Source organism: Thunnus thynnus, chromosome 18 (assembly GCF_963924715.1).
Source record: "Thunnus thynnus chromosome 18, fThuThy2.1, whole genome shotgun sequence".
Lineage (NCBI taxonomy): Eukaryota > Metazoa > Chordata > Actinopteri > Scombriformes > Scombridae > Thunnus > Thunnus thynnus.
Window position 1 is genome coordinate 8,157,364 of NC_089534.1, and position 14,082 is coordinate 8,171,445.

Below are 14,082 nucleotides of genomic sequence, written 5' to 3' on the forward strand. Positions count from 1 at the left end.
CCAAAATCGGGTAAATCAGAGAATAAAGACAATTAAAATATTGGACTGACTTCATGTATACTGTCTTTCTTTGAAAACACTGGCAGTAGTTTAACAAAAAAATAAATAACTGAAGGTCCACTTCAGCCTTTTATGGACCTTTCAACTGCATCTCATGGCCCTCCTTAGTGGATGAAGTTTGCTCAGTTGTCATGGAGGCTTCTTCAGTTTTTATCAGTTGTAGCTGAAAACTTATTTCAGCATAATCAAACAAAATAATCAGGATAGTAGCTAAATACCATCTACTACCAATACTATCAGTGTGAGAGTCAAAATTTGCCACAGGTTAATAACACTCTAGAGCAAATTGAATCCCTCTGAAAACAGTCTCACTGTAGGTCATGAGCAACTGATGGCAGAACAAGGTTAAGTAAACAAGTTAGCTGGATTCCTTCGGGTCCCTGAGGAGTCAGTCGTTGGCCACCTGCTGCTTGTGGATGGCTACTGGGCCTCTGGACCAAGAGTAGTATTTCTGTCACTGAGTAAATTTGCAAAAACACATTTAATTCACACATAAATGGTTCACCATACAAAAAAAAGTGTATTATAGAGTATTTATTGCTTCATCATTTATGATGATAATGTTTGGACACCAAGGCATACACCCGAAAGCAACATCTCTTCCACACGCCCACACTTTTATACGCCTAGACACCCACACAGAAAGATCCACAGCTACAACCTTGGCAGACGTTCGTCAGCTGGCCCCTGTGCTGCTGACTGTGAAAGGGGAGATTCCCAAAGTACAGTGTGAAATTATAAAGAAGAAATAAGGTAATGTCAAAGGAATGTTTTACCATAACATTGGGCCTGTGGAAGGAGGTGCTGACTCTGTGTATATTTCCCACAATTCAGTGAAGCATAAAGATAATGGAAGGGCTTGACAACGATGGACAAATTAAGGCATAGAAGTTAAACAGAGTCACATCTCATTTATATGTTATCTGGAGGAAAATGTATGTTTTGAGCCATTTAAACATTTTTATGTTGTCACTTGAACCCCATCGCACAAATTTATTCGAAACATATCCGGTGTTTAGTGATTCGGAGGTGGTGATGTCATGGCATGGCACGAGAACAGTCTTTGATAAGTTGAACCGCCCTCCCTGCCAGTTCTCAGAGATGAAAGCATATCTGGCTCACAGATCAGTGAGCCCTGCCTATCTGTTGCCTGTTGCTGGGGTCAAGGTGGTTACTCTTCCCACACATCACTCTGCACCGGACAAAGTTCCTGGCACACTCATTAAAGGAAATCCTTGTTATTTTTCAAGTTGGGTTTTACTTTCATTATTGTGGCCATTCTTACTATGGGCCATGCTAACTTTGCACCTCTGTTATAGAGATTCAGGAGGGGATACTCCAGCAAAACAATAGATATATCAGGCCAAATAAACTTTACACAAATCATTTCAAATACTTGTCCAAATGGAGGTAAATACAGAAAGTAGCTCCCTGGATTAGCTACTCTAGCTAATTACATGCAGCCAGCTGATCAAGCTAGCTATGGACATTTCTGGATTTTCCAAGTCTGTTATCAACGAGTTTTCCACCTTTCTCATCCCTTTCCAAGACAGCAACTTCAATAAATCTTCCCGCTACTTCTGTAACATGTACGTACACACGCTAAATCAACAACTACCCACAGCCTCACACATGTAAACAAACCGGCATGTGCAGATGAATGGGGCTGTTTGGTTAGCCGGCAAGTTGCTCCTCAAGGACAGTTAGCCAATAATCCTGGGGGCTACTGTCTGTATTTACTTCCATTTGGACTCAGAGACAAATGTTTGCATAGATTCATCTTCATTTGGAAAGCTCCACTGCTGCTTTTTTATTTGTTGTTTTGTGGAATTGCATTTCCCATATCTCAATAACAGAAACAGCAAGTGCAAAGTTAGCATGAAAACTACTTGAATTTCCCGTTAAAGCTGCTGTAAGCCGCCGGACCTAGGATTCAAAGCACTCAATTCAGAAGCAGAGGAGTCCAGAGACCAGATTCCTGCTCGGATTTGATGTGTGGGACATATTAAGTGGCTTCTACTTCTGTAGAGTGGGCACTAAAAAACCCCCAAGTATAAATAACTGTCTCAAGCCAAAACGAACAGTCTTTTTCACACTATTCTCTACAGTATAAATAGCCTTTTTTCAGCCATTGGATGTACTGTAGAAGCAGTTACACCTCTGCTTTCCTTGATAATTAAAAGTGGTTGAGCTCGAAACACTGGTGTGTTGTCCTCAAACACTGCCCCTTTAGAAGTCAATGCTAGAAACTGTCTAGGTGTGTTCAGGGGACTATTCATTCAGTAGTATTCGTGTTTTTCCTTTCCATGAAATATCAGCTCTACGTTTTCACTCCATCCTGTTGGCTGCTGCTTTCTGTATGCTGTCAGAGCAGTGGGCGTTGAGGACAGTGGACGAGCGTATGAATGCCGGGCTTTGTATGCTGGCATGTGTGGGCTGCGATCACCTCTAGTCTTACCATGTAGGTGGAGACGAGAGAGGGGAAAAAGCATAGGGTTTGCCTTACTACGGTGGATGAAAACCCTGCAAAAAAACATCTTTAATAGGGAATTCCTAACATTTCCATTTAAACTGAACTGGGTTTTGTTGAGCTCATTCACATCAAAGCACTGAGAGGAGCTTGAAAAGCTTAAATTAATATATGTTGTCGCAAATGGAGGCACATGCAGTAGCAGCAATTGACATTTGGCCGAAGCCTTGGGCCTCTCACCTCTAGGGAAAATTTGCAGGAAGGAAGGTAGAGGAGAGCAGGGAAAGGTCTTACTGGCAGGTCTGTGACCAACTTTGCTACTAATCGTCAGTGTGCATATTCAGGTGGGCTGTATCTGTTTCAGTTAAACAGCCCTCCTGGGCCAGTTTTAAGTGAGGGTGGACTCCCACGTGCCTCACCAGATCAATACACATCAGCGGGGACAAAGAGGGCCTTTTAGGAAACAAAAATTCCAAGTAGCGAGAATCCATAGTGAAACAGAGGTAGTGTGGTGTTTGCTTTGGATGGGATTTCACTGTTACGCCGCTACCTCTGCAGCTGAACCTGCTGTTGAAGGTGACTGGTGGTGAAGCTGGTGGTTTATAGGATGGTCAACTCCTACAAACACAAACACACACACACACACACACAGAATAACCCAACACATTTAAACATATTTTCTATGGCTTTTCCTCTCTTTCTTTCACACATTTACGTACACCCACACACACACACACCCACACAAAGGAGTTCTTTCTTCACTCGGGCCTTTTGCTTTTTTAACTCTTACTCTCATTAAAGCTCTGACTCCCGCTGGAGCCTGGCTCGCTGGTACATGAGGGAATCAGTTGAGTGGTCAGGTTGGGCTGAATGCAGTCAAGCACGAATTTGGCCCCAGAAGACCCTAAATTCTCAAGGCTGGACATTCCCTTCTAAGGACTTTGGAAGCAAGGCCAGGAGTTTGGGATCACTTCAGTATTAAATTTTGACATGTTAAAGTAGGATTATGCAGGATTAATTCACTTTGGTGACGTCTTTGTGAGACAATCATGTCTGTGGTGACACAGTGAATCTTGCATGTTGTATGTCATGCTCTTGTTTGTTTGTTTTTCCTATTTATTTTCTTCTTCTTTTTCTTTATTTTTGTTCTTTTTTTTCATCCATGGTAGCCATAATAACTATCAGTAACCTGCCTTACCCTTCTAATTATCCCGTACAGGCCGTTGTTGTTGCTGCTGGAAACATAAAACATATGACTTCCTGTGGGGATTTTTGCTGAGAAAGACCTACCTGACACCAGATTTTAGAACAACAGTGTAAATGTTTTCATGAACTGGATATAGGTGGAATCACAGCTGTGTCAAATCAGTTAGCAATAGAGAGCAGACTGCAGCAAAAATTGTCTACAAAATTCCTACAAAAATGTTACAGATTATTGTTTTAATAATGATAATGATTATACAAAGAAAATGCTCTTTCACTTGCAGCAAACAGGCTCCGCACCTCTGACCTCATGCTTTGATCTCAAGCCTACACAAGGGTCACCTTGTTTTGCTCAGAGCCACTTCTCCAGGACAGATGCTCATCATCTTGTGAGGGAACAAGCAATAGTGTTAGATGATGTAAATTACAGAGTAAATACAACGCTGGGAGAAAGACAGGGCTGAACAAAACTCTTTTTTCTTGTTCAGCATCCAAATGTTTGACCTATACCTCTATTTATCAGCGCAGCACACAAAAACACATCTGTTCACAAATAACTACTCGGTCTTTGATATGTAGTGCACAGTGTAAATGTCAGAACAAGCTGTCAGTATGCCAAAATCTAGTTGTTCTGAATTCAGGCTAATGTTTTCCCAAGAGCATCAACCTCAGACTGAAAGTTCAAATGAGTGGCTGTTGCACTGAGAATGCACCTTAACGGACAACATAAGCAGAGTACAGATAACAAAGACCACTTAGTTTCAAACAAGAGTAAGGCTTGTGTTTTTTCCCACGGGAGGGCAACACAACAACAAAGCATCCACCGCAAGATTTGTGCAGTTGCTTCAGACACATGGTAAACATTAAGTAGCAAGTGGAACGCTCATAAAGGGAGAAATGGTGCAAATCTGTTGTTTTTATACGCAACAGTGTTTAAATATTTTGACCATGCTTGTGTTATGTTGTTGGACGTTTGGTTCAGGGTTAAAACTTAGCAGATGGGTTCTGGACCGATGGACTCTCCCGCTTCTCTTCCTCCCAGTCTGTCTCTCTCTGTGTGTGTTTCTCTCCCCATCTGGCCTCCCCTGCAGATAGTCTGAGAAAATGACTTTTATAGCTCAGTTACAGAGCACACTGAAATTAAACAAAACTAGTTAAGGTTATTTTACTGTCTAAAAGTGGTGTTACTGAAGTCTAGCTTGGCAGTAGTTTCCACTTTTACTGGATTTCGAGTGTCTCTGCAGGATATACAGAACTCCAGTGTTGCATGTCTGTATGTATATGTGATTGAGTGTACATTTATGTGTGTGTGGCGAAGGCCCCAGTGCATAAACCCCTGTGGTTCCTAATTCATTCTACCTCACATCCCCATAAACATCCTGCTGCAACTCCCTCATGGTTTGTTTATGAGCTCAGCCTCTTCAAACAAAGCCCACACAGGAGGTCGGTTTCATCTTGTATGACGACAGGGGATTCACAGCAAAAAGGCATCACATCATTCACAGAGGGTGCCATTTCTGGCAGCTATTAAACAGCTTACAAAGTGTCACTGAATAAAAGCAACAGAAAGCAGATCAGCAATTACCTACAATAAAAGAATAGTGCTGAATAGGAATGTTTCCTTCATAGAATATGCAGTTATTGCTTTAATAGAGGCATATGGTACTAACAGTAAATTGGCAGCTTACACCCTGCGTCTACTTTCCATTTGTATTGCATGATTTCCCTAATAATTCCCTGCCTGCTCTTATGCTAAGACATTATGAGACCATTTGTATGATTAGTGGAGCAGCGTGTTGCACATCGAGGGGCTGCCTTCTAAACAATGAAGGAACATGTAGTTCAGCTGACTACATTTCATCTTCATGTGGGATAACGCCATCCTCACAAGGACTGTGCTAATGCAGGATTTCTTAGACAAACATCCGTGATGATAAGGGCTGGGGGTAATGACTATAATGATAGAGAAATTGTTTCCCCCGTGCCCCACCCGGCATCACTCGGGCACCAGTTTCAACAGTGCAGAATAGATAGATAGGGCCAAGACGCAGGTTTAGCTGTTTATTTCAACATGTGATAGTGATGAGACATTATCTTGAGAAAATAAACGGAAGTGCGCCTGTGTTAGTGTTTGAGGGTATCAGATTATGCAGGCTTTTAAAGAGAAAGCGCAGTAATGGATTTTTACTTGATTTCTGGGTTTGTAGACTTTAAAAATCATTCATAATCTACTTTAAAGCTGCTCTAATCAGTGTTTTTGTATTAATGTGAAAGAGGTGGCTTGTACTCTAGTGTTGGACCCAAAGAAAATTACCACCCAACTCTGTAGTTTCCCTCAGCCTTATGGAGTTTTTTAGTGCTTTATTAGCTCATTGTTTTGGTTTTACTGCCCACAACTTTACGGTTTTGTTTCTAGCATGAGCAGGCAGCTGTTTTCAGTAAGAAAGCTCTAAAAGCCTACTGTGGGCTACCTGCACAGCACCAAACACTATACGGATGTAGTTATCAACTAGCTGGTGAACATAGTGAGGCATGTATGCCGTGTTCACGTCATATCATTCAGACTATAATTAGCCTGAGTGGGAGAGCGTAAGCCTCCAAGTTGTAGCTCCAAGTCAGAGATATCAGGAATCAGCAAAGATATTCTCCCACTTTGCAAAAAGTGTCAACAAAGGTGACAGTAAAGCCACCATCACTGGCAATTAGTATACATCTAAATAAAATCCCATATTAACGCTAATGAAATTGATTCAGTTAATTTCAATGGTCGGCTGTTGACTGTTACGTACTTAACGTAACAGCAAAAGTAGCTTTAGGCAATATAAATGGTGTGGCAACAAGGCTAGCAGTAGGGTTTGGAATAATGCATGAACAGTCTAAAGTCAGAATAAAGGGGGCTTTTCCTACCCTTTACATTCTGCTGACATTACGTGAATGCAGAATTTAGCAGAGTTGGTGGAAACCAAAACGGAGCTAAAATAAGATTGAATATTGGACTTACATTCATCAGGCCACCTGAAACACAACTCCAAACGAATGCTAATGTTGCTCTGTGTCTACTGTATGTGTAAATAGGCAACCGCTTGCTAACATGTTCACCATATATACTTTATATGTTGATAAGAGATATGTGCTGTGTTTACAGCTTTTTGTACTGCCCCAAAGTAGCTAAAAAGATCTATATGTCTAACACATTTTTATGTTTTTTTTTCTGGGCCTTGCTATCCATCAGAAATTCTTAAATCACTAACAGCCAAGTAAGTCAAGCTGTAAGAGTAACTATTTCTTTTTGTAAATGATGGTGATCTGATTTATCAGGAAACGTTGTGATTTGTTTTATTGCTATGATTTACCGGAAAATGTCTGACCACCACAGTTGAATTCAGCAAGATTAAAGAAATTAAACGTAGCATTCATCATCATAATAGCGCGGTAACCGTAGTCCTTGATTGTAGTCCAAGAACACAGCTCAGGTTATAGATTATTACTGTGAGGATATAAGTCACGCTCCTTCATGATGAATTCCTGTCATGACTCAGAGGTGAATCAGTGGAGCCCCATAGTTTAAGTTTCTCATAACGCAGGTTATTGAACTTGTGTTCTGTGAGAGATGGTCACTGACAGATTGAATGTATTTACATGACCCTTTTTTGGAACGTGAATGCACCATTGTTAATTATATCCAATGAAACTGGAGCTTTTGACTCATGATAGTAACTCTGATGATTAATACTGAAAGCACCCTCATAGTCAAAACAGGCTCGTAACAGTCACATTAAATTTTACGCTTTGTTTTTCTTTGTGTCAGAAGAAGCAAGCTTGATAGTAACTTTTTGTTGGAGGACTATAAAAGAGTCGAGATACGTTTCAGAAATGGTGGCTCCTGCTGTGTGTGTAAAGTCTAGGAAAACATGAAGGTACTTTGTATGTGAGGACTCTGAGTTTGCTTTAGACTTCTGTATATTTGCTGTACATCCACTGCAGTGGCTGTGATGTCTTGTAAGTACATGTGGCCTGGGCACCCAAAGCCTCAAAAGAATAATCAAATCAGTCAAATCAGCCCAAAGTTTGACTCGGGCTTGACAGAAATACACTCCTAAGGCACTTCCCCCGAGCCCCATGTTCTTTCTGTGCAGCAGAGCATACCAGGCCAGCACAGGCATTTTAAAGGTTCCTCCAAAGTGCGAAATAACAACTGGGGGTCTCCCATAATAGTTAATGCAAACAAAACACCCTGACCTGCACAAATGTGAAATGCAGGCCAAGCCTCAAAGAATGTCAACATGGCAGCCGCAAAGGATCGCAAACATGCGCTGGTCAAACACTACACACACACAAAGTTAAGATAAAGGCTGTGGAGGAAGCAGTGGGAGTAGATAGAAGAGGAATGGGCTACAATAGGAACAATAGAGTAGGATAAAATATGAGTTTATGGAAATACACATAATTCAGACTTGTACACTAACTGTTTAGAGGAATAGCACCCTCATCAACATATATCATATGTTGCTACAACAGAAAGCCTTGTTGTTTGTTTTGTTGTGTATGGCCTAATCCTGCCTATTTATAATGGCAGAGATACAGTGGTCCCCCCCCCCAGGAATGTTAATCTTCCCAAGGGCTTTGGTCAGTGGCCCAGCCAACGAACGCCACACAGCTGACAGGGTCGATCCAAGTACATCACCATTCAAGTTGGCTCTTTAAGGAAGATGCAATTAATCTAAAGCCACAGAAAGGAAAGAAATGCTGTCCAGTCGAATTTTTCAAAGGCAACCTCAGAGTGCAACCGCATTAGTGGGCGAAAGCGCCAGAGATTCCACTCAAATGAAGCTAAATGTGAGGAGGGAAAGCACTCATCGTTGACTTCACCCAGCAGCATCTGCAGAAGAAAACAAAAGTTATCAGCACATAAGCTAAAAGAAATAGCCTGTCACACTGTCAAATTATATAGAGCTCCCTCTGGACATTGACTCTAGGGTATCTTTAACAAGAATGTTATCACGGCTTGGGGACTACTGGAGGGTCAAGCTGCCGAGACCCTGAGAGACATGGAGTGACAGAGTAACACCAACATTTCTTTTTTTTTTTTTGGTCATTTTTAAGTCTTATTTTTATTAGCTACGCTATAGCCATGTGGCTTAATGGCAATGTGGGCCTGTCGTTCCGTCAGTTTCGTCCAGACTGAAAGATCTTGGATGGACTACCATGGTATTTTGTGCAGACATCAGATGTCCCCCAGAGGATGAATCCCACTGACTTTAGTGATGCCCTGAGTTTTCTTCTTGCACCACCATGAGGTTGACATGTTCGATTCAGAATGAACTTCAATCACTTTGGTGATCCCTTAACTTCTTATCTACAACCATCATCATTAAAAAATAAATCAAATATGCAAAACATATGACATTGATGTTTAGTGCTAACCAGTGTTGAAAACTGTTATTAATTACTGATTACACATAACTTTACTTGAGTGTTAGCGTAGCCTCAGTGACTGCACACAACACTCCACAAAGGCCCGACTCAGGTGTGTGATTTGCACACCTTCCAGTTCTGAACAAAACTAGCGTTAGGTGACTCCTGAATGTAGGCGTACCCGTGGCTAACGTTAGTCTGCTGAGAACATACAATATGTAAATACAACAACTTTGGAATTACCGCAATTCACATTTCTCGTCCTCCAGAGCAGTCCTTCAGCATAACAGAACATTGGTGCTAAACAGAATATGTTAGCATGCTAACAGGCTAAACTAAGATGGTGAATGTGGTTAGCATTTTACCTGCTAAACATAAGCATGTTAGCATTGTCATTGTGAGCATGTTAGCATGCTGATAAAGATTTAGCTCAAAGCACCAATGTGCTCAGTACAGCCTGACAGAGCTCTTCTTAGCTGAACAGCACATGGAATAAGGCGGCACTTAGACTTCTCAGAGATTCATAGAGTTTCATGTTACTGTATATTACTCAGTTCAACTTTTGGTTAATTTATGATGGGTGATTTCCACAGCTGCCATGCAAGCAGTCCTATTATAGGAGCTATGATCCTCCTCTTTCATGGTAAGGGGAATTGAAAATCAGTCTGTGGAAAAAAACTTCAAAAAGACCTTCACACACTCTGTCAGCAGTCTCCAAGATGATGAAATATGTTATGCTGTGCACACAGAGGTTGAATGAACTTCAGTTTGTTTGAAATAGGCAATAGATAAGCTGGCGACACCTGTCTCCGAATGACACACTGGCTCATAGCGCACTTAAATTCTGCTACTAATTTTCACATCTGCTTCTGGAAATGTTACAGATTAATCTCGGCAACCTTTGGAGGAAGCAATTTAGAGAAGAAATTTGGCTGAAATTTAACAGTGTGTGACTGTGTCTATGCGTATCTGTCCAGATTAATTGCACTCTCAAGATTTAGTGTTACGAAAGAGGGAATGTGAGTAATAATTTGTGTGTTCTAAAAAGATGAACATCATCCTTCATCACAGCTTTCATCCCCCCTGTCAACTCACCATCGGAGTTCTTCTTATATCTGGTTTGTGTCATGCATCACATGGTTTGTGTGGTCCCTCATTTATTCTCACTCTTATCGCTTACTGTGCAGCCTGGCCTGCATCTCACACCAGCTGCAGTTCATTTGAATGGTGCAGTAGCCAAATTGCAGCCTGTAGCTACACGTAATGAGTCATAAGCTTTTAGTCATAAGCATAAGAGCACAGTGGATATCCTATCACCAAAGGTCAGCACTTCCTGATCTGTTTAATATACAGGCACTATTTTTAGGAATTGTTTTGCATGGATCCAAAAAGTTAAGAGGTCTGTCTGCTCGGAATCCACTTTAAAGGAGTACAAGCAGGCTAACTTTACATGCCCGCCAGATACTTTGACTATTTTAAATGTCAAATAGACTTATAATGATGATGAGTTACCAGCGAAAGAGCATAAAAACAACCATAGAACATGTGTGCCATGATTTGACCTCTAAACACTGGCACTATGTCTTTGGTTAACATACAATTTATTTGATTCATGTCAAATCTAGTTGGTCTAGTTAATGAATACTGGAATTAGAATACCGATTTGAGTATATATACGCTGTACGTTATGCATATGCAGATAGTGGCAGTGTGTATGTTTATGTAATGGTCTCATCCTCCTCAGTTTGCCTGGCTACGTTCTCAGTGGGGAGTCAGTGAGTCTGTGGGCAGAGCAGCTGAGAGCTGTTCTCATTAGTGGGCCAATGGGAGGACTGCTGAGCTGGGCATTCCTCAGTGGCAGCACTGGAGAAGATGCACATCTTTCATTGAGTAAAAAGTAGCAATAAACTGGGACAACAAAAGGAACTCTAGGAAAAGTAAATAAACTCCTACAAAAATTCTCACAAAAGTTAGTCATGAGGAAAAAGGCTCTGTGAACATGAATAACGAAACAGAAAAAAGAACAACCCAGTTTATCTTTCTGTTTCCTTTTTGACTCACAGATCTGTCAGTGGAGTTCAGTAAATGTGACTAAATGTTGTTTTATGAGGTTGTATGACTGGAAACTGAGTACGAATCCAGTATCTCTTATGAGAAAACTGCTGAGACTGCAAAAGTCTATTTTTAAATTTTTTTGGCATGTGTGCTAAGCTTGTACACAGATAATGACAGGAAAGAGGTGAAGGGGAAATGAAGTGCAATGTAAATCATGGCAGGGAGTCAAACTCTCTTGGCTCCAGGGAGTACAACGGCATCAATCACACCTCGAGGACAGAGATAAGGAGTTGCTACTACGTGTGTTTGTGTGTGTGTGTGTGTGTGCCTGTCTGTCTGTCCCATGAGTTCGGCTTTTAGATATCATCCACCAGATTGGGATCTGTCATACTGATCAAAAGGGAAACAGGGCAGTCGTACTGATTGCGTTTAGTTTGACTGTGATTATGATAAAAGAGGCAAGATTACAATAACCATTACTACACACAAACTTGTCTTTTTGTGAATGTAATGTGGGTTAACTGCTTAACTCACTTTTTTTAATTTTCAGATGTGTTAAAAGATGAAAATATTGGTCAAAAATCTTTTGTTCGGAAATTTCTTAAAAGTTAAAAGCTGCTGTACCCCTGTTAACCTTCCCGTTCCTCCCACACTCTGTGCAGTGTGAATTTTTACAGCGTTACCTTGACCCAGGTTTGCTGTGTGGTAATTTGACTAAACACAGATTAATTTGCGTAACATTTAAGCACAAAGCCGAAATCATTATAACCTCAATTGACGTCACTTGAGTCAGCATCTGTTGGGGTTGAAGACTACAAGTTTGAAAATGAAAAAAATGTGGGGGGTGTTAGAAAGAAGTGACTTTTGACCTCTGTAGCACGCTCCTCATCTCTGTTTGAGGCTAGCGGCTCGAGGCTACTAGTGTAACACACCCAAATCTCCAACTGAACTGTTGGTGGATGAGTTGCATTGTGGGTTATGTAAGCACCAGGTTTTGACAAGGAAAAAGAATTAATGGAATAAAAAAAGACGATATCTCTGATTCTGCTGTATCAGTTTTGATAATCTTTTTAAACTGTCCATTGTGAGTTCAACAATGTGATAGCAATGCAATGCTTAATTGGTGGAGTGCGCTTTTAAGGCCCCTCAGTTGATATTGTGCTTTAGTGGTACATATTCTTAAAGAAATGTCCAATCAAATTAGCACAAATCAGCTGATTAACAGTAAGCCAGGAGCTTTCTGGGTAAGTTCTGGGGCACCGCGGTAGTTTCCCACTTTCCCTGGTTGGCTAATCTGCTAAAGGGGCATTAAGAAGCTAAATATTCTCGGGTTTAGTGGGCAACATACCGTGTGTGTTAAAATCTCCTATATTGTTTAGCTGCTTTTTCGTTCAACTTCACAATGCCTCCCTGTAGGTTTAAATACATGCGCTACACAACAGATCGGTCAAGAAGATTTTTCAATATATGAATGGCATTCATTACGTTTCATTACAGTTGGGTGACTTAGTGTAATGTGGGACATACAAGCTTTTTCCTACCAAATGCTAATGATTAGGACTGCTGTCAAATTAAACCTGAGGTGTTATGCAATTGAAATCACATGACTCCACACATGTGATGTCATAGATTGGGGCGATGCAATCTTCAAACAGGAAGTACTTGCTGTGAAGTCCAGTCAAAGAGTTTTGAGTAATTTAATGTTGAGGATATGAATTTGTCATAAATTAAGCAATGTTGTCAATTGTTATCAGATTGTCTTTATGATAAATAAATTCATGCCTCAAAGTATGCTATAATATGGTGAAAACATGTTTCATATCTTTAATTTCAATCATTTTGGGGTTTCTTTTGTATATATGTAGTTAATTGGTGAAATATGCATTTAAGTACATTAAATGTGCAATACCAACAGTTATTCAGGGTCTTGTAATGCTCAATTTTAACTTATTTTTATGCAGGTTGCAAATTATATTATTACATAATACATAATATAATACATTATTATACTACCTGTAACAGCTAAAACTGCTTTTAACCATTACTGAAATGACCAAATGTGGGCATGTTCTTTGGCCTTCAGTGTTACTGACCGAAGCAGTTTTAACTGTATGAACTGATGTGATTTAGACCTTTCAGCCTCCCAGTGAGCGTCTCAGATTTCAGCCTGAACTGTCTTACATTAGGAAATGCACATAACCTGAGACAATTTGGAACAAGGAACACTTTTATTTGTGCCATCTCTTCTCTGAGTGTGATATCTGTGTCCTCTTTTCTGATATAATTAGAAAACACCTCGGGGATCTCAGAATGGTATTGGGTGTGGATCTAATGTATTGGCTTCATATCAAAATATACTGCTGAACTGCCAATTGCAGAAATTGTCCCACATTACTCTATTTCACCCTATATTCTTGAAATGACATATAAACAAGTGGCAGAAAAGACAAGAGGTGGTATACTTGTAGTGTAAAGTATATACATGAGAGATAAAATCCTTTGCTTTAGCAGAAAACTACTGTATGAATTATCCTTTCATAACATGAGGGACAACTAGAGAATATAAACAGATTAATCTTGTGTTTATTAATAAATTCCCTGTTTTGCTTTCTTTTTAACTTTAATGCAGAGGGTTTTAAATCATCTCATTGACTTTCTTTGTTTCTTTTGCATTTTCCTTTTCTTTCGACTTCCTTTCATTCAATCATTTGAGTGTGTGTGTGTGTGTGTGTGTGTGTGTGTGTGTGTGTGTGTGTGTGTGTGTGTGTGTGTGTGTGTGTAATTACTTTAGCAAGCAGGGTCGAAAATATCTCACAATGCCAGTGAGGCAATTTCTGTTGAATGAATGGAACTGAAATGAGTTGAGCTGAACTGAGTCT